At 37.7% G+C, this 24,778-nt stretch overlaps 1 long non-coding RNA gene across 3 annotated transcripts in view; it reads right to left on the bottom strand.

The window, feature by feature from the left end:
• Nucleotides 1-4,900: 4,900 nt before the first annotated feature.
• LOC119537761 overlaps nt 4,901-24,778 on the bottom strand; it is a 40,935-nt gene continuing 21,057 nt past the window's right edge. For all 3 annotated transcript variants that reach the window (XR_005217462.1, XR_005217460.1, XR_005217461.1), the window contains exon 3: nt 4,901-5,123. This is a non-coding gene — a long non-coding RNA (uncharacterized LOC119537761). The remainder of the gene's footprint in view (nt 5,124-24,778) is intronic.

Consider the following 24,778-nt stretch of genomic DNA (forward strand, 5'->3'; position numbering starts at 1 on the left):
GGTTTTTCATATGCCATTTGTCATATCGAGGAACTTTCCTTCTATTCCTGTTTTCTGAGTGTTTTTATCAGAAGGTTCGCTGAATTTTGTCAAATGCACGTTTCTGCATCAGTTGAAATGATCTTGTGTTTATTAATGTGGTGTATTACATAAATTGATTTGCTTACACTGAACTGTACTTGCATATTGGAATTAGCCCCACCTGATCACGGTGTATTATTCTTCTGATGTTCTGCTGGATTTGTTTTGCGAGTATTCTGTTAAGGATTTTTGCACCTATACTCATTAGGAATATTTGTCTGTCATTTTCATTTTTGTGATATCCTTACCCAGCTTTGGTATCAGGGTGATCCTGGCCTCATGCAATGAGTTGAGAAGTGTTTCCTTCTCTTCAGTTCTTTGGGGGAGTTTGAGCAGGATTGGTGTTAACTCTCCTTCGAATGTTTGGTGAATTTCGCCAGTGAAGGTGTCTGGTTCTGGACTTCCTTTGTTGGGAGGTTTTGGATTGCTGATCTCTCTCTTGGTTTGTTATTAACCTGTTGAGATATTCTACCATTTCATCAAGGTTGTCTAATTTGTTAGCATACAGTTTTTCACAGTTCAAAATAAATTTTTTAAAAGCAATATCAGCAACGTTAATGAATTCATTCCCTATATTTAGGTTTACTCAAAGAATGACTAGATCTCCTCATTTTCTAGGGCCAGTCCTAGAATTCGACTGTGTTTGTAGTGTAATTATTAATAACAGCCTCTTTCACTCTCAGATGATAAGTTACATGGTCACCCTACTTAAAAACCACAATTATATACACACTGTCATATCATAATGAAAATATAAACACATCTATTATTATCATTATATTATTATGAGTATGGGCATTATTTAAAATAACTTGAATTTTATATAAGAAATGGTTTAATAAACCACAGAAGTATAAGAATGTTTAAGAAATAAAATGTGGTAGAATAAGAAATGTAGTAATTTTGGTACATTTGGAGGAACTTGTCCATGAGCACAGAACAAGTTTGGAGCATCCCGTACGAGACCATAAGTATAAGTATTTCACTTATGAGACAAAGAGTCAAACTTTTAACATGACACAGAAGAAGACTATGTTATTCTTTTCCTACATTTTCCCTTCAGCTAAGAAATGAAAACCTTTTCTAAGATTTTAGGGAAATGATAGATCACCAACTAAAATCATTATCATTGAATAAATTTAAAGGAATATACATTGAGTTCTGTTGTGTTGACATGCAGTAAATGTCCTTATTATTACATATAGCCTGCTCTAATGTTAAAAGGTATAGATTATATCATAAAAAATGAGTCCTTTTGCCTCTGCCTGTATCTGACATTAGCTTGAGCTAGTCTTTCAAGTTCTGCTCCACGGCTCTACATAACTTTCCTCATACTACTCCAAAAATAAAAAGCAAATGATCTCAACACACACACACACACACACACACACACACACATGCAAACACATATCACATCACATTCTCGTCAAATGTTTGAATATATTTATAAAAACATTACTTTTTTCTTCTAAGTATTCTGCCATTAAAAAGGAAAAGGATAGCCACTGAGGAAAAAAAAAAAAAAAAAAAGAAATGTAAGAATTGAAATAAGCCCACAAGCAGAAATATTTTCCCTGAAAGTGAGCAGTTTTCATCTTTCTGTTTAGGGCCTGCTTAACACTGTAATAGTCATAAGGCACTGGCTTCTTTCTTAAATGCAGATAGAGATAACAGTCACACTGTTCAATATTTGAATTCTGACCGATGCTTTTGTTCCTGAAATATGAACAGAGTGACGAAGATGTACTCGTTCAAGACACAAGTGGGTGCCTATCTCGGGTGCTATGTGGAACACAAAAATGAAAAGTACCCAATTCCTACCTGCCAGGATTTTAATATTTAACAGGATATATTTAAACCAGTACAAAAAATATTATAATGGAAACCACAATATAAATATCTTAAAGAAGGCTAACGTCCTTCAAAAGTAGCACTTTTAGACAAATTTATGTTCCTCGAGTTTTAGGATAGGAGAAAAGGACACAGATTTGCTCCTTGCTAAGAAAATTAGATTGCAAAATATAAAAGTAAAATAACAGGGGAGAAGGTGAGAATGAACCACGTGGTGGGGATTAGAGTTGAACACATCAGTATGAACTTGCATTTAGCCTAATGTAAATACTTTATAGATGTTTTTATGTCTATATAATTGATATTAATTAGTATACCTACCCGGGATACTATGGCTGACTATAGAAGTAGGGCAGGAACTTCTTGAATTTGGAGCATCTTGTCATGCAAAAAAGTAAGGAGGTGATTAAAAAAAGTAAGAAAATGATGGGGTAGATAAAGGAACACAGGAGCCAACTGACAAAGCCCCCAAGGGCCAAAGCTGGAACAATTTGAGCAATAAAATAAAGGAGCATTGGGTTGCTACCTAAAGGATAACATAAGTTATCATGAGTCCATAGTGATATAAACAAATAATTGAATAAATAAATAATTAGGGGAGAAGGGCCAAATCTCTAATGCAGAAGAATTCCACATAATTTATGTGGAAAGGCAGTGGAGCATGACTCCCCACTTCTTAAGTGTGGCTGCACGTAATAACTTTTTTCCAAAGAGTACAACATGGAAAGGAGGGAAAGCAACTTTGCAGTGGAGAAACCTGAGAAACATCACCTCAGCCAAATATCAAAGTTTATCAGCAGTGGTAGATTGTGTTGGGAGCATATATCCTTAAGAATAGTACTTCACCTATATGATCTTCTTCCTAGAATCCCAAAGAAATGTAGTATAGCCATGGAAAAAATATCAGATGCACCTGCATTGAGGAACGTCTTGCAAAATATTGACCATTATTCCACAAAATTGCCAATGTTATCAAAAACAAGGAAAGTCTAAGAATCTTTCACAGCCCAGAGGGGTGTGAGAAGATACGACAACTAAATTTAATTTAGTATCCTAAATGGGATCCTAGAAAAGTAAAAGGAAGTCAGGGAGAAACTAATGAAATCTGTAGGAAGCATGGAGTTTAGTCAGCAACAGTGTATCAGTCAGGGTTCTTAGCTGTATCAAATGTACCCTAGTGATGTCAATGATCGGAGAAATGGGGTGTTGGGTAAGTGGAGATTCTGGGTACCATCTTTGCAACTTTTCTGTAAGTTTAGACTACTCTAAAATAAGTTTAAGTAAATACATTTACAGTAAAATAGCAGATAAAATGTGCTCAATTATATTCCCAAAATAATGTACACAAACACCAAAGAGCACTTAGAGTGGAACCTACTTTTATGCAAATATTATAGAGAAAAACATTGCAAAATAACCAAATGAATATTTATCAGCCTTTTAAAATTTTAGTTCCCCTCAATGATAAAGATCATTACCAAAATTTCCCCCCTGTCAATATAGAAAGAGAATTGAATTAAGAAAAAAAAAAATCAGTGACACGTAAAAGAGAATAACATTCTTTGAGAATAACATTCTTCTTATCAGACTAACTCACCAAATTTACAATTTTTCCACTCTTTCAAGGGTCATAAAATTGCACGTAGAAAGAACAAGTTTTGTGGTGACCCGTATCATTTTTTGGGAAGCAGCTAAAAGGATGATATGTTTAGCAAACACTTGAACTGTAACAGGTACCTTTGTCATAACTTCAGGTGACTATTTCTGGGACTCCAGAAAAATCAAAATATCTATAATCCCTCTTGGCAGTCTTGGCATTTTTTTCTTTTACATGTTTCATCTCAAATAATAATTCTTGGGGATTAACATTGGATTCATTAAAAAAATACTGTGACTAAATTTAGAATTTCTCCTGCTTAATTTAATATCTGTACAATATGCTTCTCTTTGAGCTACTTGAAGCAAATAGTTAGCCTTTAAAACAAAAATTAGATGAAAGACAATTCACCAAGTGGAAATAACTTAAATGTCAGGCATCTTCTGAAATCATTGCATAGTTTCAGAAAGAAATGAACTCTCAGAACTCTGACTGGTTTTAGATTTTTCAGCCAAATAAAAGCTTAGGGATATTGTGTTCCAATCAACTTTGTTTTTTATTGACTATACTAAAATTTTCTAAGATATATATATAGAAAACAAAAGTTTCTAAGCATGGTCTTCAAGCTTATTTGGGATTTGTATGAAAAATCTACTTGGCTCCATCTTGGCTTTCAGGGGAGGATGAGTGACAGGAAAAGGATAGAAAGGGGAAGAAAGCTAAGCAGGAATGTGGCTTCGGGATCTCTACAGTTATAGTGTGTCTCCACGAGAATGCTCTGGAGCACAAGGGAACAGAGAGTCATCCCCCCTTCTTGAGGCAGTGGTTCCAGGGTTTTGTACCCCAGCGTCAGCCAGCTATTCACTGAAGTCTCCCCAGTAGAAGTGGATGAGCATGATCAAAACTAACCCCCCACCCCACCCCACCCAGAGGAGGCCTCTCTTTAGCCATGGGCAGTCCTCCAGGGAAGGAGTGCTGTGGCTCAGGCTGGACAGAACACCTCAGCATGCATTACACACTGCAAGGGCACATCTACCTTCTCTCATTCTGACATTTGCATACTTTTCAATTACTCTCACCTTAAAATTTGCATAATTTTTTTTTTTTTTTTTTTTTTTTTGCTAACAGTGGCCTTTTCTACATCATGTTTCTTCAACAAAAGTCTTGATTTTTATGTTTTCTACATTGCTTTGCCTGGAGGAAAAGGCCCAGGTCTGGCAGATAAGGGGCCTGCCTGGTTTCTAAACATCTAAACACAGTCATTCATTGTCTACTCACTAGCTGGCTAAACTGGCCTTTTTGTTCTGCTTTTCTCAGTTCCCAAATAGGAGTAATATATGTTATGTGCTTTACCTACCTCAGAATATGGTATTTTGAACAGTTATTTTAAAGCTATCATAATATTCGTAGTTGTTCATTTTTAGTGCCGTCACTCATCAGGCACATTAGAAACATCATCTCATTAAGTCCTCGCAGGAATTCCATGAGCTCCGTGTAACTCCTTCCCTTTTTCACATCCCATCATGTGAAAGTGACCGTGCGTGATGCCAACCCAGATCTGTCCAGCCTCAGAGCACCTGTACATTCCATCTACCTGTTCAAATAAAGAGACAACATTTAAAGAGTGAAGAGAAGAGGGCAGTGGAAGGTGGCAGAAAAATCCCTTGAGTAAAGCTACAACTAGAGACAGAACTACTGAGGACTAATTCTGGGACTCAGACCCCTGAAGGAGTCCTTTGGAGAGCAACATGCAAGGAAGTTTTCAGACTAGACTCCCTCTAATTTCCCAACCCTTCTCTATTAGTGTTAGACATCATGATTTGGCCTGAGTGTAATGAGAAGGGGGTTTCACTCCTCAGAGTTCCAGGGCCTTGGGGAAAGCAGAAAGCCATGGCCAGGGCTGCTCCCCACGAGAGATCACAGAAGCCGGGCACTGGGCTTTACTTGCCAGGGGGCGTGCACAGCCAGGGGGCTCAGCTGTGAGGGACCCTGGCTTTGGAAGGGCAGTGGCTGTGAGGGGCTGTCTGTTAGCTGCCCAGCGTGAGTTTTCCCCAAAATGCTGTAAGTCTTCAGTAGCATTGTTAAGCCCTCAAAATGCAGAGGGCACTTAGATTTCATGTCAAAAATTGCAAAGCATCCACAATCTTCATTCTGGAATGCTTAGTAACGAATCAACAGAGAACGAAACGTGAGAAAGTCCGATGTAAGCAGGCGCTGGAATTGGGGTTGCAGGTAAGGTTAACTGTGCCGCTGAAGGGCAGGAGGGCACCAGCCAATTTCTGAGATATATAAGACAAGTGATAAAGGACGGCCTTCTATAGCTGACTCTAAATCATGCTTGACTTTTTCCTTACCTTCTGCTGAGGCATGGGAGGGGATATCATTGTATTATTTATTTATGTAACTTCACAGATTGATAAATGTTAAATGTGATGTTCTCTATCCCCAGCTGCTTTTTTTCTCCCATTATTTCCTTAACGATGTCAATAAACATGATTGATTCCAGATGCAGGGGAAACAGGAAAAAGTTACACAAGGACTCAAGAAAAGCATCTGATGGAGAGTAACAATCCTTAGAATATTAAAAAAAGATATAAAGATGCATGTAGCTATACATATTTTACACTTCACTTACATGTTACATTTCAGTGCTATATATGGGCTATTTTCTTACATCCACTTCTATTAAAAATCAGCTTCTGGAATCATGTTCTGACTTAAATGATACAGAGAAAAGAGTTCTGGAAAAGTATCCCAGCATGTTCTCCATGAAAAGGAACCAGGACTGAGATCCTGAGTAATTGTTGCTGTAAGGGAGGAAATGTGGCTGGGGGAACAAATCCTGCAGTGCGTTGACCCTAAAAGCTCTAAAACAGCTTTTGTTTCTCTCTCACATCATGTGTAGGCTGTGAGGGCAGTGGCAGGTGGGCTGGAGGCCGTGTCCCTCACTGTATCTCTATCCCACCAGTCTTCTCATCCCGGGACCCCGGCAGGAGGTGCAGCCTCTCAATAGGGCAAAGCACCCATACAGCAGAGCAGAGAAACAGGTGACCAGGCAGAAGCCTTCTGTGCCAGTTTGGATGTATTATGTCCCCCAAAATGCCATGTTCTTTGATGCAAATCTTGTAGGGGAAGATGTATAAGTGTTGATGAGGTTGGAACCTATTGATTGAGTGTTTCCATGGAGATATGACTCAATCATCTGTGGGCAAGACTTTTGACCGGATAATTTCCATGGAGGTGTTACCCACCCCCACCCCCCATTCAGGGTGGATCTTAGTTAAATCACTGGAGCCCTATAAAAGAACTGACAAACAGAAGGAGCTCAGAGCAGCTACGGACAGACAGACATTTTGAAGATGGCTGTTGGAAGTTGACACTGACATTTTGGAGAACCCCATTTTGAAATGCAGCCTGGGATCAGCAGACACCAGCCACATGCCTTCCCAGCTAACGAGGTTTTCCGGATACCAATGGCCTTTTCCCTATTATTGATGACTTACCTTGGATACTTTATGGCCTTAAGACTGTAACTTTATAACCAAATAAATCCCCTTTATAAAAGCCAATCCATTTCTGGTGTTTTGCAGAGCAGCAGCATTAGCAAACTGGAACACTTTCCAAAGCCTTTCCTCAGACCTGGTGCACTGACCCAAACAACCCCAAGCAGTAGCCCAACAATGAGGCAGGCCCCTCTGCTCCATCTAATGGGAGGAGGTGCAAATGACACAGCAGGGTTGGAGATGTGCAGTCCCATCATGGAAGGAAGAGTGAATGACTGTGAGCAATAAAACCATCTACCAAAGAACCAAAGACACTGCAAACCAAGGTAGAAGGTCTGTTCTATGATAAATAGAAAATCATTGAATGCTTTGGAACAAGGATACAATAAAAATGGTGATGAAGGACATTTTCATCTAGAAGTTGTTTGGAAGATAAGGGATGAAGATGGATGGGAAATGTTCCAAAATCTTAGATGGAAGGACATGACCACTGTGGGGACTGACAGTGGAGATGAAAAGGAAGGATAACCACGAGACACCTAGAGACTGTTCAAAAGAAACACCGATCATTGAGTAGCAACAATCCTTAAGTTAGCCATTGGGTCTGACTTAACAAAGGGTTGTAAAAACAGGGGGAGGAGTTCAGGCCAGCAATCCAACAAAGCAAGGCTTTCTATGCTCCTTCTTGATCCATCATATTCTAGGAGGGTCACCGTTATAAAGACACTCAAATTTACTCCATGCGTTTATGTAGGAAGAAATGATAACTCTCAGAGATTTTCAGAAATGCAAACTGATATTAAGCAGAATGATCCTTAATTTTTGCAAAAGGCCTTTAGTTACTGCAAATTCTCTAAATTTGTCAGAGTTTACAAAATGGCAACCAGCTGGCATAATTCACCTCAAGATATGTTTTCTTTAGCCAATGGATAGCTTCATTTTTTTAAAGAGTTATCAGTATTTACCAATACTGGGAGGATTCACATAAGAACACAGATTTCCTGACCTTCAACATCTGTCAATGGGCATACGGCTAACCAGGCAAACGTAACCATCACCCAGTTCACTTCATCAACGTATATTATGCATTTGAATGATAAGACCTCTTTTAGACAAGGTAAGTTTGGATTGATAGATGCATCAGACAATTCAGAAAGATACACAGAACAGAGTTTAAATCAGACATCATACATGACCATTACTTTCAATAGAAAATGCCTGAAAAATTAAGAAAGAGCTTATACTTTTCTCTTTGGAAGATATGCTAAGGCGTATTTTTTTGAGTTGTCATCTTAGTAATAATTAAGAATAGAGCAGAGGAAGAAAGCGAAGTGAGAACATAGTCTCAGCTGGAGTCCAGTTACCACCTAATATCGCAGAAAGTTCTAGAGCACAAATATCCTCACGGGGTTTGTTCCACCTTGGAGAAAGAAGGCTGGTGCTTGTATTCTGGTGTCATGGCCAGGTTTGTTCCCTGCTGGGGAGGAGCACAGCCTCCCTGGCTGAGGGCAGTTCTCTAGAAGAGGATGCAGTGTGGTTCCCACCAGCCAACCCTCCCAGCAGTGAAGGACAAGAGCCCCAGCAGGTGACGGGCACCGGGCAGGACACCCACTAAATGCTGTCAAGGCACAGCTACCAGCTACCTTGTTGTCTTAAACACTTTGCATACTTTTAAACTAGGGTTTTCTTAAAATTCATCTTTTCTAATGGCAGTCCTTCCAACCTCAAGACTCTTCATCCAAACAATAATTTTCCAATCCTTTCTTCATTGCTTCTTCTGGTGGAAGGGGTCTAGGGCTGAGCTAAATTATTATGCTTCTTTACTCCAGTTTTTCCCATTCTCAAACAGGAATAATAAATGATACTTGTTCTCCCTGCTTCAGAATAGTTTTCTATAGATAATAGACAAGAAAGTTACCATAATGATAATAGTTGTTCATTTTGGTGCATTATCTCTAAGTCAGACCCTTTTTCAATACTGCCTCGTTTAACCCTCACAGCAATTCAAGGAGTTCAATGTTAATTCCTTCCTTTTTCTCGAATGTGGTCAGAGAACTTGTAAACAGCAGAGCCAAGATGCCAGAACTCCTTTGTGTTCCATTCTACCTCTTAAAATTTCACTTAAAGAAATTAAGTTTAAACTGGAAAGAGTTGGGCAGAAGGGAGAAAAGGAAGGGCACTGAAATGTGGCCAGGAAAATAATTGTTGCGAAGCTGGAAACCTAGACAGTATCACTTAAGGGACAGCACACGATTCATTTGATTGAAGTAATACTCATGATGAAAGACAAAAAAGAAAGGAAGGAAGAAAGAAAGGGAAGGAGGGAGATGGGCAGGAGAGGGAGGAGGAAAAGAAAACAATGTAAAAGAGAAAATAACAGACTCCTTCTATCTTCCCTCCCTTCTCCTTCCCTCCGCAATGATATTAAACTTAAATAAATTGGCATAATGTAATCACAAGGAGATAATTTATTCACCACTTTTGAATTATTTAAGGCACACTATTACAGTTGCCATAAATTAACAGAGGCCAGTGTGGACCAAACAATTTTGTGAATTATACATCAAGATCAACTGTAAATACTTCTCAAAATAGATTGGGAGAAAACACAAGCTAAAAAGTTGACAAGCTAAAAGTTGAAGGCCTTGACTACTCAAAAATGTTTGAAGTCAGGATAAACTTAGAACTTTATAGACCCAATTAAAATTAGCAAAGCAAAACAAATGTATTAAAACTCAAAAGACTAAAATTACATGCAGAAAAATCCTGGAACTATTTGATGTTTTCTTTTCTTTGTGCTTCCATGAACAAACCAATTTTAATCAAATGAATGATAGCTAATAATTTAAGTCAACTAAATAAACCTCATTCTTATAAGAACACACAGTTTTCTGCTTTTAACTGATTTTGTATGTCATTAGAACTTATTTTTGAAAAAAACACAATTAGGATAGAGTGGAAAGCTTGAATCAAAAACTTGGATCTCATTCTTCTCTTTTCCCTTAAATTCCCTCAAAAACTAGAGTAAGAAGATATACGTTTTAAAGAGTATGATTGTAAGAATCCAAAGGTAGTCTGCTCTCCTCCACTTCCCCACCCTCAAAAATGGAAAGAAGGAGGAGAGGAACTGTCCTGAGAAAACTTTCATTCTAATTTAAAAGTATATTATTAACAAAATATATTTATTTAGAACTCTAAATAAAACTCTTCTTTTTCTCATTAAAAGATGGAAATTATGTGCATTAGGCCATTTTAAAAAAATACGTAATTATTATTTAAGATCGTGGGGTCACCCACATTGCACAATTCCCACAGGTCTCACTCTTATTTTATTCTTGGATTAGGGGTGACACCGTTCTAGATTTTGCAGGTCAAAAATATTGCCTGGATGACAGTTCAAAGATAAAAATTTTTGGAATAAGGAAGTCAATGAATTTAGATATTTTTTAATTACTCTGTAAACTATTTTCTTACAATTGATCTCATTATTGTCTCCCCTCCCTCCCTCCCTCTGTCTCTTGCTCTTGCTTGTTAAACTAATATATAGTATTTATTGTCTCACATAAAGTCACACCTGAGTGAGGAATATACATGTTAAAATTTCAGACAGAATTTGTAACAGGAAATAGGAGGTGTTAAATGGAAAGACTGACAGACCTCCAATCTGAAACCAGATGTGAATTCAACATTACCCTGCCAACTTTCACTTCCTAATGTGGGAAAAAAAAAAAAAAAAAAAAAGGTAATTCTTGAAAAAATTTACCTGTGGGTGAAGATTATTATTTGTTCATATTCATTCTCATTATGTTTGCTGTTCTTTGAGGAGTGGAATCTTTTTCTGAGTTGAGGAATGATGACAGTTTCAGGGAAAATTGGCTAAGTTGCTTTATTTTCCATTCATATTCTTATTAGTTGGCTTGATTGTCATAATTGGCTCGAAAACATTAAACTTTGACTGACTTTGAGTCTACAGTACTGCAAACTGTTCTCAAGACTAATTTTCTGAATTCCCTAATTGTCTCCATCTCAGATTGACCTTACTAAACTACTAGAAGCATGGTGTCAGTTATTTCCAAATGGTCCCAGCTTCTCCACCCAGATCCAGCTTCAAACATGCTTACAGCATGACAGCTCTAGCTGCGGCAGCAAAACCTCACCACGGGGAGGCTCTGTTTGTTTTCTAAGTCTGGACATCATCCTTCACTCAGCTGTTTGTCATTAGGGCCTTAGCAGTAGCAACGAGAAATCACCTACTGCCGAGACGCTGAATTTTGACACAGGCTCAGCCAAAATTCACTCTGCCGCATCCAGAGGGAGGTGAGAAGAATGGAAGGAGATGACATGGTTCCCATATTGCTAGTAATTCTATGGCTTTTCACTATCATTTTAATATATGCTGCACTTTTTAAAAATGTACAGGATAAGGTGTACTTGTTTACAGTAGTATCACCAAGTCTGAGAGGTGACATTTGCTTTACAGTACATTTTTTATTTCATTTTTGTGACATAAAGCATTTAAAAGGAGCTGGGTTCATGGTAAGTTAATGGAGAATGACGGAAAGAGGAGTCCCACAGTGGAAATATTTGGAAGATGTCTCAGGCAGCTGCTTGAAATCCAGTCTCAAGCCCAGCATGAGAGTCATGACTAGGTCACTGCATACATCAGATTTAAAATATATGAGGCGATTAAAAATAAGGGCTGCATTTTTGTACCCACTGCAAGTTAGGAAGGTTTCTTGGCATTCTTCTAAAGGAATTTTGGCTTGCGATCCTTGGGAAATGGGGTGACTCTTAGAAATGGTGAGCACTTAGAATAGTTGCTGGAAACATCCAGTGAGGCTTTGGGTTCCTTCTCAGAAAATGCTGGTTACTTTGCTTGTGTTAGCTCTCCTCCCCTCCTTTATACCTCATATGTATCTGTATACCACCTTAAATAATATGAATGTACCATGTTTTATTCAGCCAGTTACACATTATTAGACATTTTAGGTTATGCCATTTTTGCTATAAGCACAATCTTTTAATAATCAGTATTGTGCAAATATTTGAACACTTTACCATATATTTCAAAAGGCAACTTCCATTTCTGAGCTTTCAGCTCACTAAGTTTCATGAACAACCCTCCCAATAAAAACTATTAAAAATATTGAATGGAATTTTAAAATCATCTTTTTAACTGCATCGCTGAACTTGGAAGTAAGTAAGGACTCCTCAGTGGCCAAAAGTAAAGTTTAAGTGAGAATTTAGAAGGGTGGAAGGACCCCGTGGCTGGCCATGGCCCTGGGCACCTCAAACTCTGACACTTTTGGACACCTAATGGCTGCTCGAGATGCAGGGCGTCTGAGTAGAGAAGATTCTTATGTAAGGCACCAGCCCCAAGTGCTACAACTGCCTTAAAACAGAGGCAGTTAAAAAAAAATAACTAGTCTCACTTGCCATGGTGCTAGGTAGAGAAGGAGAAATTCACTTCCCACAGAAAGTTTATAACCATAAACCAGATCTTACCCTGGATTGTGCCTAAATTCAGACCATACCAGGTAAGAAAGAGTGATACTGGGTTGTTAGTCACTCTTTGTCTTTACTGACTTTATTTTATTTTTCATTTTATTTATTTTCACCTAATTGTTCTATGAATTAAAAGTAGAGTTGAAATCTTACTCTGATTATGGAATTATCTATTTCTAGTCTTCATTCTGTCATTTTTGCTTCATGTATTTGAGGTTCTTTTATGAGGCATCTATACCTTTACAATTATTATGACTTCCTGATGAATTGTCCACTCTACTTCTATGCAGAGTTCCTCTATATCTTGGGTAATACTAATTGTGTGGAAGTCAATTTTATCTAATATCAATACAGCCACTCCAAACTTCTTATTCTTACTGTTTGCATGGTATATCTTTTTCAATCCATTCATTTTCAACTTCTCTGTGCCTTTATATTTAAAGTGTGTCTCTTGCTGTTTTTGTTTTTTTATCTACACTGATAATCTCTGCCTTTTAATTGGACTGTGTAGACCATTAACATTTAATGTAGTGACTGATGTGATTTGATTTAGGTCTGCATTTTATTTTTTGCTTCTGTTTTTCCTTTGTTTTTTTTTCCTTTTTTTCTTCTTTCCTGCCTTCTGTTGGATTTTTTGAATGATTTTTAGTGTTACATTTTAATTTGTAAATTGGATAAGCTGTATTTCTTTTTTATTAGTTTTATTGTTGCTCCAGAGATTTCAAAATACTTATGTCATGTCTCACATTCTACTTAGAGTTATGATAGTCATTTCACAACCACACAGGTCCCTTGATACATAAGGCTATTATTGCCTTATTTGTTATGTCTGTCTACATTGAAATATTAAATTTTTGCTTTAAACTGTCAAACATATATTAAAACCTTAAGAGGAAAAGTGTTTTACATTCACTCAGTGATTTGCCATTTCTGATGTTCTTCCTTGATTCCTGGAGATCTTGGTTTCCTTCCAGTATCACTTCTCTTCAGCCTGAAGAGCTTCCTCTAGCATTTCTTTTAGTACAGCTTACTGACCAGGAATTATCTTAGTTTTACTTTATCTGAAAATGTATTTACTTCACCTTCAGTCATAAAAGGGATTTTCAGTGGATACAAACTTGTGAGGTGACAGCTTTTTTTTTTTCCTTTTGGTACTTTAAGGATATTGTCTCTCTTTCTTCTGCTCTGCATGGTTTCTTTTTTTATGCAACCTTATTGAGATAACTCACACACCACACAGTCATCCAAAGTGTACAATCAACCACTCACAGAAGCATCACACAGCCATGTGGTTAATCACCACAATCAACCCTGAACGTTTTCACCATTCCAAAAAAAAAAAAAAAAAGAGAAGAAAAATTAAAGTAAAAATGAACACTCAATACATTCCTTCCCCTATCCTCCCTTTTTTTCCCTTACTTCTTGTCCCCATTTTTCTGCTCATCTCTCCATACACTGGAGAAAGTGTGAGCCACAAGGTTTTCACAATCACACAGTCACACCACATAAGCTATACAGTTATACATTTGTCCTCAAGAACCAAGACCACAGGACTGCAGTTAAATAGTCCTAGGCACCTCCTTCCAGCCACAGCAATGCTCCAAAAGCTACAAAGAGATATCTGCATAATGCATAAGAACAATCTCCAGAATGACTCTTTGACTCCGCCTGAAACCTCTCAGCCACCAAAATTTCACTTTGCCTCATTTCTCCTCCTAGTGAAGAAGGCCCTCTCAATCCCATGATGCAGGGTCCAGACCCATCCCTGGGAGCCATGTCCCAGGCTGCCTGGGAGACTCACACCCCCAGGAGTAATGTCCCACACAGTGGGGAGGGCAACGGGTCCACCCACCAGGTTGGCTTAGAGAGAAGGGCCACATCTGGGCAACAAAAGAGGTTCTCTGGGAGCAACTCCCAGACACAACTGTAAGTAGGCCCAGCCACTCTCCTGCAGCAAGAAGTCCCACAAGGGCAAGCCCCAAGATCAAGGGCTTAGCCTTCTAAATTGGTAGTCCCCAGTGCCTGTGAGAATATCAGGAATTCCCCAGGTGAGGAAGCTCAACACTTCCTTACTTCTCCCAAGTCCCTCAAGGGAGCCCCACAAATTCTCCCCCATTCTCTCTACATGGTTTCTGATCAGAAATTTGTGGTCCTTTAAATTGTTGTAATATATCATTTTTCTCTAGTTACTTCAAGATATTTACCTTTGTTTTTCAGCTATTTGATGGTGTGTCTCATTGTGGTTTTCTTGAAATGTATCCTTTTTGTAATATGTAAAGTTTGGGCCATTATTTCTTAAACTGTTTTATCCCACCCCAATTTCTTTTTCATACCCTCTGAGAATCCAATTCCATATACGTTCAACTTTTTTACATAATCCCATGGCTTCTCAGGCTCTGCTTTGTTTTGCTTTATTTTTCCATTTTCAATTTTTTTCTTTTCTGTTCTTCAGGTTGTATTTTTTCTATTGACTCATCTTCACATTCACAAATTCGTTCCTCAGTCATCTCCACTCTACTATAGATCATATCCAGTATTTTTTTGAAAATGCATGCTTTTCAGTTCTCAAACTTCCCTTTGTTGTTGTTTTATATTTACTATTTATTATTTCTCTGCTGAGATTTCCTATCTTTTCATTCATTTCAATTGCATTTTCTTTTGCCTCATGGAGCATAGTTATAATAGCAGCTTTAAATTCTTTGATAATTCCACAATTTGGTTTCCTGCCAGGTTTTGGCACCTGTTATCATGTTTTCCCATGAGAATGGGCATATTTTCCTGGCTGTATGCTGAGTAATTCTGGATCATATTCTGGACATTGTAAATGTCATACTGTACAGATAGTTTCTGTTACAATCCTGTGAAGGGCATAGCAGGCAAACTCCCTAGTTAGCTTTGGGGGTAAGTTCTTTCTCACCTTCTGTGCGTGTTGATCCAAATCTGAATTTGCATGCTTGGGGCTTAGGCTAAGAATTGTGTGGGTTTATATACAGAAATAGATAATTTCCTTCTCTGTTTTCTCCCATTCAGGATTCTTTCCTCACTCTCCAGTTTGCAGATGTTTTCCCGTATTTCCTCTGGCCAGAGTATGGCAGAGTATTTATAAGGTTTCAGACCCCTGCACCAAGCTGCTCTGTGGCTGCACCACACCCCTTCCCCTATTCCTCCCCAAGCCTAGGTCAAAACTGGAAGACAGAGAGAGGAAAAAAAAAAAAAAGAACTCATCACTGTGTAATATTTCTATGAGTTTAGTATCCCTTCCACAATCTGCCTGTGTTTGTTTACTCTTCAAAGTCCTCAAGTAGTTTTTGTTGTTGCTGTTGTATTTTGATCAGAGTGTATAATTTTTATCAAATGAACTACAGGAGGTTTGCACAACTATAGTTGAACTGCAACTAAGTCTCATTTCATAATTTTTCTTGAGGCAATTTTATTATTTCATAATTTCCAAGACTTTTGAAAGTGTATTAGCACAGACTTTTCTTAAATCTCTTACAATTATTTTAATTCTGTCTGTATCAGAAGAAAAAAATCCCATTTCTTAGTTATATTTTTGGTATTTAAATTTTCCCTTATAATACCCTTGTTGTGCCTGTCATTAGGTTATCAACTTTCATTTTTACTCCAATAAAACAACTTTCTTATTTTTACTCTATTATATTCTGCTTTTACTTATATATATTATGCTTTCCATTTTTCTTGCATTTCTTCATTGTACCTTGTCTAAATCTTTATTTAAGTCCTTAGTTTATGTATTTTATTCTATCACAAAATGTTACTAAATGTGTGTAAGATCTTGAATTGCCCGCTAATTGCAGTCTTAATTGTACCCCACAGATTAGAAAATTTGGTGTTAAAAATATCTGTGTTTGGGGGGCTCTGTTTCTATTTTAGATATGAATTGTATTTTTCCTGTTTGATGTACTGTACTACTTATGTTTTCTTAGAATTTATTGTGCTTTACTTTATGGCCTAATATAGGAACTTATTTTTTTATATAATCCTCAGAACTTGAAACAATGTTTTAAAAGGAAAGAGGTATATAAAAATTATAAATATATTTCATAACTCTTCTTGATCCATCAAATACTGAGTGACAGACTTGTATTAGCTAGTGTGTTTTTAGCAATCTCTTCTTGTAATCTTTGCAGTTTTTGTTTCACAAATTTATTTCAGGTTATTTAGGGTATAAAAGTCTATGGAAGTTATGAATACTCTTAACTTTTTAAAATTTTTATTAAGAGTGAGATCCCAGGTTTTGTGAAGCTTGAAGTTTGTATGGTTTGAGGGGCCTCTTTAAGAAAATTGTACACACCAAATTAGGAACAATTGAAAACATTGTTTAGAATAAGAAAATAATTTATATAAACATATTAAAGGTGACTATTTCTTTAAGTATTGTATAATCCAGAAAAATGGCATGTTTGAAAAATCATTTAACTGCCCAGCACAGCTCTGTAATACTTTAACTATTTCATCATTTCTTTGTAAGATTGCATTAGGCCATTCAACTTCATCGCATGATACTGGGTAAGTCAGCAGAGAGGTGGTTAGAGTATTTTGGGAAGCCATTCCAATTTCAGGACCCACATAAAAATATCCCACTAAACCTAAACTGAGAGTATTCCTAAGCCAGATTTGAAAATGCTTTTGACAATTCCAGTTTGCTTGCCATAGTGGGAAATATGACTGAGGGAAATTTGGAATGAAAAGAAACAGTGGTCTTTACTGATTGCAGCTAAAATGTTATTTGCAAATTTCACAAAAACACATGGCCGTAAGAACACACTGCCAGGGACCCACCTTGGAAAGGGCCCGTGCTGTAGAGCAGCCTTGAAGTGTAGGAATTGTTAGCTTTGCAGTAAATCCACTTCTGATTTTAATGATATGAAAATAACTAATATTCATTGGGTACACTGTGCTTCTGCCCCCATCACCAACTAGAAGAAGTCAACCGTGGCACACACATCTGAGCCTGAATCAGGCCCCCTAATCTCCCTTTGACTTTACATTTCCCAGAAACATCAGGCTCCAGAAAACACTGGAACAACATTGACAGTTTTAAAGAAAAATTCTTTAAAGAAAAATTGTTTAAATCAAACAACCACTCCTCATTTACTCCTTCATTCAAGCAACACACATTTAATGAACCGTTACTATTCTCCTCAAGTAGTTTTTGTTGTTATTGTATTTTGATCAGAGGAACTATGGGAAAATATCTGTAGGCTGGAGAGCAAGAGAAGAATCCTAAATTAGAGAAACCAGGGAAGGAAATCATTTATTTCTACCATCTCTATTCTAGTTGCTGCTGATACAGCTCTGAAGAAAACAGACAAAATCCTTGCCCTAATGAAATTTATGATTTTGCAGGGTGAGGAAGGCAATGACTAAGAAAAACATACAGTAGGACACATAGTTATCAAGGGTCTAGAGAAAATAGTATACAAATATAATAGCCCCTTAGCCATAGAAAAACATTCTGTAATATGCAAAGAATTGGGATGAATTCGACCAAAAAACCCTTCCTGAAACCACTTCATGAGATACTGAAGACAATTAAGAAATGTAAATGGGATGCATCAATTAATTTGAAAGAAGAATACAAGAATGTTAGAGAGCACATTCTTTAGGTGAGGCAGACATGGATTTCATTCCTGACTCACAATCTCTGACTCTTGTACTTCAATTTTGACTGGTTGTGTTTCCTCTAGAGAGGGAAATCTGTAAAATATGGATATCAAAACCTATCTCATTGGGTTGCTGTGAGTTTTAAGCAAAACAAGAAAACTGCAATCGCTGACATAAGGTGAACACTAGTAGGTACTAATTATTTTAACTAATCATTTAAACAATTTATCACAATAGTGGTGATTATTTTAAATAAAAATATTATTAAAAGATGAATCTAAAATTAACTGAAAAGACAATATTCAACTAATGTTATGTCTCCAAGAGACTTATTTACAACAAAGCAATTCATAAAAGTTAAATTTTTTTAAAAAACACAAAATGATGCAAGTAAAAAAAAAAAGCCAACAATTTTTGGAGTGTAATTCAAGGTAAAATAATTAAATATACCATATGTAATTGTTTTGAATGCAAATGGGGTAAATTATGTAAAAACACCTATCGTTGTACCTGGTATTATTAATAGGGAATCATTAGCCTTTTCTAATATACACTTTTAGACTTCTTTCTTTGTCCTTTACTATGACTTTTAGATTTGCTGTTCAAAATGGAATTGACAATTTTTTTTTCAGATTTTAGAGATGTTCTATGCAATATGATAGCCATAGCCACATGTGGCTACTTAAGTTTAAATGACTTAAAATTAAATAAAATTAAAATTTCCATTCCACATTCACACTAGTCACATTTTAAGTGCTCAATAACCACAAGCGCCAAGTGGATAGCACATAGAATAGCATTACCATCATCCCAGAAAGTTCTACAGTGTTAGTCTATTTCCCACACATTTGTCATCTCTGCAAAGTTTATCTATTTGTTCTTCAGTCAGATAAGCAAGCCAATGAATATTTTGGGTAAGAAGAGCTTTAATGCATGGAATTATTAGTAGGACTAGGGGAGCAGAAGTGAGGAAGGCCACTTTCAGGAAATCTGGGGGATTTGGTAATATACTGGTTTTAAGTTGTTATGTTCCCCAGAAAAGTTCATGTTCTTTTAATCCAGCCCTGTGGGTGCAGATCTGTTGTGTGTGGGACTTTTGAATTAGGTTGTTTCAATTGAAATGTGACCAACCAAATTCAGGGTGGGTCTTAATCCTTTACTGGATTCCTTTATGAGAGCATAAAGGACAGAAAAAATTCAAAGAGCTCAGAGAGACAGAGACACCCACAGAAGCCAAAAGAGCACTGAAGCCAGAAGCTGAAAGCAATGAGACCCAGGAGAGAAGGACCAGCAGATGCTGGCCATGTGCCTTCCCATGAGACAGAGGAGTCCCAGATGCCAGCAGCCTTTCTTCAGAGAAGGTATCCTCTTGTTGATGCCTTAATTTGGACATTTTCCTGGTCTTAGAATTGTAAATTGCAAGCTAATAAACCCCTTTGTAAAAGCCAACCCATATCTGATATATTGCATTTCGGCAGCTTTAGCAAACTGAAACAGGTAACTACAAAGACATCACTACCATTGGCTTCACCCACCTGCAGTACTGAGTATGCCTGGAAGCCACTGGGGGGTCCCATGTATGTATATATATATATATATATACATGTATATATATGCATATGTATATATATACATATCTTCTGCCTGCCCACAACTGCCTCCAGAAGTAAACAGGTTTTTCTTTCTCTTCTAATTTGGCCTCTGCCTTCCAAATCTTGTGCAAGAGGATGAACTTACTAGGACCATGTTTTCATGGAGGTCTGGGACATGCAGTTTCCAGCCTTCTGCCCTAACACTGTGGCAGGTGTTTGAAAGAGTGCAAATCATACTGAGTGTCAGTTAACAGCAAACCTATGTTGTCCTTTTCCTTTCATTCTGTAAGAACATCTTGTGTTTTCCAACATATTGTTGATAAAATTTTTGTAATGAAAATTTTATTCTTTACTGATTTCCATACAGTGTTTAATTTGACATTTCCATAAAATATTTCCTTGTTTCAGACAGCTTTCTTTCCCTATTAGAGTGTTTCAGCTTGTTGTCTTTTGAACTTTTTAGGTTTCTCCTTACACTAGCTCCAGCTTCACATAAGTCTTACTTCTAAAATCTTTTTTATTCCCTCATGCAGTTTTTTTTTCTCAAAATTATCCATTAGAAAATCTGTTTTAGATGTCTGTTCTTCCCCAAGCTTTCATGTTAATACTCCCTTTCTCTTTTATTGCACATTTTATTAATATTTTTTTATTTTTATTTCATTGCACATTTTATTAATATTTGCTGAACATTCATTACATGCCACACACTGTGCTAGAGACAGAAATGCAAAGGAGAGCAGGACAGACAGGAGCCCTGTCTTCAAGGAATGTGATCTTTGCAGTGCTCCCGGTTTATTCTTGCTTAGATCTTTTTTCATGATTCTTAATCTTTACTGAGGAAAGCACTGAAAAAATCAAGCCTATATCAACACAGGTTATGAATGTCTACTTTCTGTTCCAAATTGGTACTGAGATAATCTCCCTCTTGGATCAACAACTGGAGAATTTGTCCAATTTCCAATGTTGAGCACTGTTCTGCAGAATGAGGTAAGGTCTTCACCAATTCCTACATCTGGGTTTCAAGCTTCAAGCAGGAAAAAAGTGCTTAAAGAATCAGAGGCAGAATACAACTATTGCTTTAGGGTTCATGTAATTTGACAGTCTCCAGGCCTTTCGGGGCTCTCTCTGTCTCTGATCACAAACACCCACAGCCCTGCTTCTTGCATCATCCACACATACATATGTTCAATTGTGCCTGCAAGGACCCAGTGCTGGGAGCTCAGGGCTGCGGTTTCAGATGGATGGAAAGAGGGTGGTTCCTGGTGGCAGTAGCTTTGGGGACCAAGAAACAGCAATCTTGCTGCCTCTGAAAGCAGAACCCAGCAGATACAGTGACAGAGACTTCCCTTGACTGGGATAACACGTGGTAGGAAAGAACCAAACTTTCTTAGCCCCTTTGTGAAAGATCTTGTTCTTTGTTTCAGAGGTGGAAGAGTAGGAAAATTTTAAATTTTTTAAAACTCTGAGTCCAAATTCATCTGCCCTGTTGTCATTGGAAATTGTGTCCAGAGTCTTAGAAAATATTGATAGTTATTTTGTTTTATAGTACTTTTTTTTAAGTTTTTGGTGTTTCCTATGTCTCCCTGGCTGTTTTAATAGGAATTTGGAAAAGGTCCCATAAGGAAACATTAGCAGATGCAATCTTAAACAAGTACTGATTAGTATTTTAAGAGCACTTAAGGGTTTTCTCCACTAAAATATTCCATGATAAATCCTTTAGTAAGCATTTTAATTTTTTTATAAAGTAAACCAGCAGTGCTTCATGACTTGGTTACCTAAATGTTTCCTTTTATATTTATAAGAGGCACTTTACATCCTAGAATTATGGATTGTGATTCCATGTAATTTAAAATAATTGAAGTTTATTTTACCAGCCCACACTGCTCCGCTAAGTTAATGACCTCATTTTTAATGGGCCCTTTTTGAAAAAATGGGTAGAGGTGGATGATGTAAGGTTGAAATGCTAGTGGCATTTATTCTACTGCTGAACAGATTGCTGAGGAAAAGATGGTCAAGGCATGGGTCAAAAATACCTCTTTTAGAGAGACTAAACCTGCTTATAATTGTGCCTAACAGTCTCCCCCTGAATGCCTCTTGGTTGCTCAGATGTGGCCTCTGTCTCTCTCTAGCTAAGCCAACTCGGCAGGTGAACTCACTACCCTTCCTCCTACATGGGACCTGACTCCCAGGGGTGTAAATCCCCCTGGCAACACAGGATATGACTCCCAGAGATGAATCTGGATGTGGCATAGTGGGATTGGGAACATCTTCTTGACCAAAGGAGGATGCAAAATGAAACGAAATAAAGCTTCAGTGGCTGAGATTCCAAATGGAGTTGAGAGGTCACTCTGGTGGGCATTTTTATGCACTATATAGATAACCCTTTTAAGGTTTTAATGTATTGGAATAGCTAGAAGTAAATACCTCAACCTACCAAACTCCATCCCAGCAGCCTTGACTCTTGAAGACGATTGCATGACAGTGTAGCTTACAAGGGGTGACAGTGTGATTGTGAAAACCTTGTGGATCACACTCCCTTTATCCAGTGTATCAATGGATGAGTAGAAAAATGGGGACAAAACAGCTAAATGAAAAATAGGGTGGAATGGGGGGATGATTTGGGTGTTCTTTTTTACTTTTATTTTTTATTCTTATTCTGATTCTTTCTGGTGTAAGGAAAATGTTCAAAAATAGATTGGGGTGATGAATGCACAACTATATGATGTTGCTGTGAACAGCTGATCGTACACTGTGGATGATTGTATGGTATGTGAATATATCTTAATAAAACTGAATTTTAAAAATATCTCTTTTATGATAAATTTCACCATTACGAACTTCCTTTAGGATCATAGCAACTGTAATGAAACTCTCTCGGAGAGTGTGGGCAGAGCCCTGCTTTAGAGTAAATAACTCAGAGGAGGGGGTGCAGAGGGGAAGCAGGGAGGAGAAAGAGAGAGGGAGCCACCTGCAGAAATCAGCGTGAAGAGCCCTAGTGCGCGACCCCGAGAGAGGAAGCCTCCCTGGAGGGGCTGGAGAAGGAAAAGGGAAGGCGGTGGGGGTAACCAACCCCCCAGGACAGCACGTGCCAACTTAACGCAAGGGGCCATCTTATGAAACGTCAGAGGTTCATGGTCAACGAGGAGTTATTGCCTAATGAGTAGAGGTGCAGCATTTCCGTTGAAGGTGTTGAAAAAGTTTGGGTGATGGGTGATGGTAGCACAATAATGTGAATGCAATTAATACTACGGATTTGTACAATTGAAAGTGGTTAAAATGGGAGGTTTTGAGTTGGATATACGTTACCTCAATAAGAAATTTTAAAAAGGTCATGATAGAAAAGCTCATTTTGATGGTTGAAAATGATCTGGGCTAGAGAGCTTCAGTATAACATAACAAAGTTATTTCCCTGCAGGAGTGTCAACAGAAGAGGTCTTTGTAGCAATAAATGTGTATTACTAAGCAAATCTGGCTCTCGGTTACATCTGGCTTTCCTAAGGGCAATGAACTCGCCATGTTTTTTTGTTTTGCTTTTTTTTTTATCACCACCAACAATATTATTTGCACAGAAGCTCCTTTACATACTAATCACTTTATCATGCATTGTGATAAACAAAACACAAAACTGCTCAGAACAAACAGCGATGTTTTTCTTGTTGCTCTGGCTTCTGGTTGAACCGGGACAACTTTGTAAGAGTGTGGAGACAAACTGGTGTCGGTGCCTCTGAGAACACCTTCCTAGCTTATCCCCAGCCTTCAGGTCTCAGCTTAGTTGTAAACTTCCCCTAAGAAGCCGTCTCCCGTCCATAAAAGTGAGTTAGGATGTCTCTTGTGCAGCACCACATTTGTCACGCTGCTTTGACATCTACATTTCACTGAGTTTGTCCATCATAAGACTATGAGCTCCTATTTACCATTATAAATCTAGAACTTGTTCAGGTCCTCAGCGCAAGGTAGAGCCTCTGCAAATGTTTGTTGAATGAATGAATGAATGAGGGAATTAATGAAAAGTGCTATAATGGTGAACAAGACAATCTCAGCCTGTAAGAGCTCATTATCTGGTGAGGGATTCAGAGAAGCAACCCTGTGTATTACTCAGGAAGATGAACGATTGAGAGAGGCAAGCCGCAAGTGCTACAGGAGAAGAGCGGTACAATGTCCTGGACACAGCACAGGTGACAGTGGAAATAGGTAACTCCTGTCTTTAGAATCGGAAATAAATCATGCCTATTTTAAGAATAAATAGGAGTCACCCAGGGAAAGGACAGAAAAGTACCTTCCAGCCAGAGAGCAAAACGTCTACAAACACAGAGTTTGCATTGGTTTGCAATTAATTTGCTAGAGGACAGATAGAGTTTCATATTCAGAAAAACATTGTAAATAGCTTAACAGAAAACTGCTTTTGTCCATTTTTTATGCAAGAACTCAATATGCCATAAAGCACTCTGTTAATGGTACTGTAATAGCCATTTCCTAGCTTTTGGTGAAGGAAATATACGAGTTTCTCTGATCTCCCTTACAGCTTGTTTTAGAAGTAAACACACACATGCATACCCACATACACATACCCTTGCAAATCTTGTATTCCTCTGACTCGTGAAGATCCCCTCAGTCATGCACTTGGCAGGTTTGGCAAAACCTGGACACCCTGGGAAACATAAGTTATTGCGGTGGAGGAAAAGTACTACATTTCTCAGCAGTGGACATTTTGGATTTTTAGTTTAATACATAGCTGGGTCCCTCAAAATAGTTTAGTTTGTGAAGATTTAAAGAACACATTTCTATTAAGAACTGTTTCTTTTCAACATGTAAGAAAGTGCCCAAGAAGATAATTGGCACCTAATAAATGCTTGTTTTCTTAGTGATTTCAAGATTCTATATTATTGCTGCCCTATCCTTTCACATTTGAACCCATGAAATAGGAAAGATAAACCATTTGTTCCCCACCAATGCATCAACGGTGCCTGACAAACAGCAAGTTCTCGATACACACTTGTTGATTAATTCAATGAGCACAGGAA

This window comes from Choloepus didactylus, chromosome 6 (assembly GCF_015220235.1).
Source record: "Choloepus didactylus isolate mChoDid1 chromosome 6, mChoDid1.pri, whole genome shotgun sequence".
Classification (NCBI taxonomy): Eukaryota; Metazoa; Chordata; class Mammalia; order Pilosa; family Megalonychidae; genus Choloepus; species Choloepus didactylus.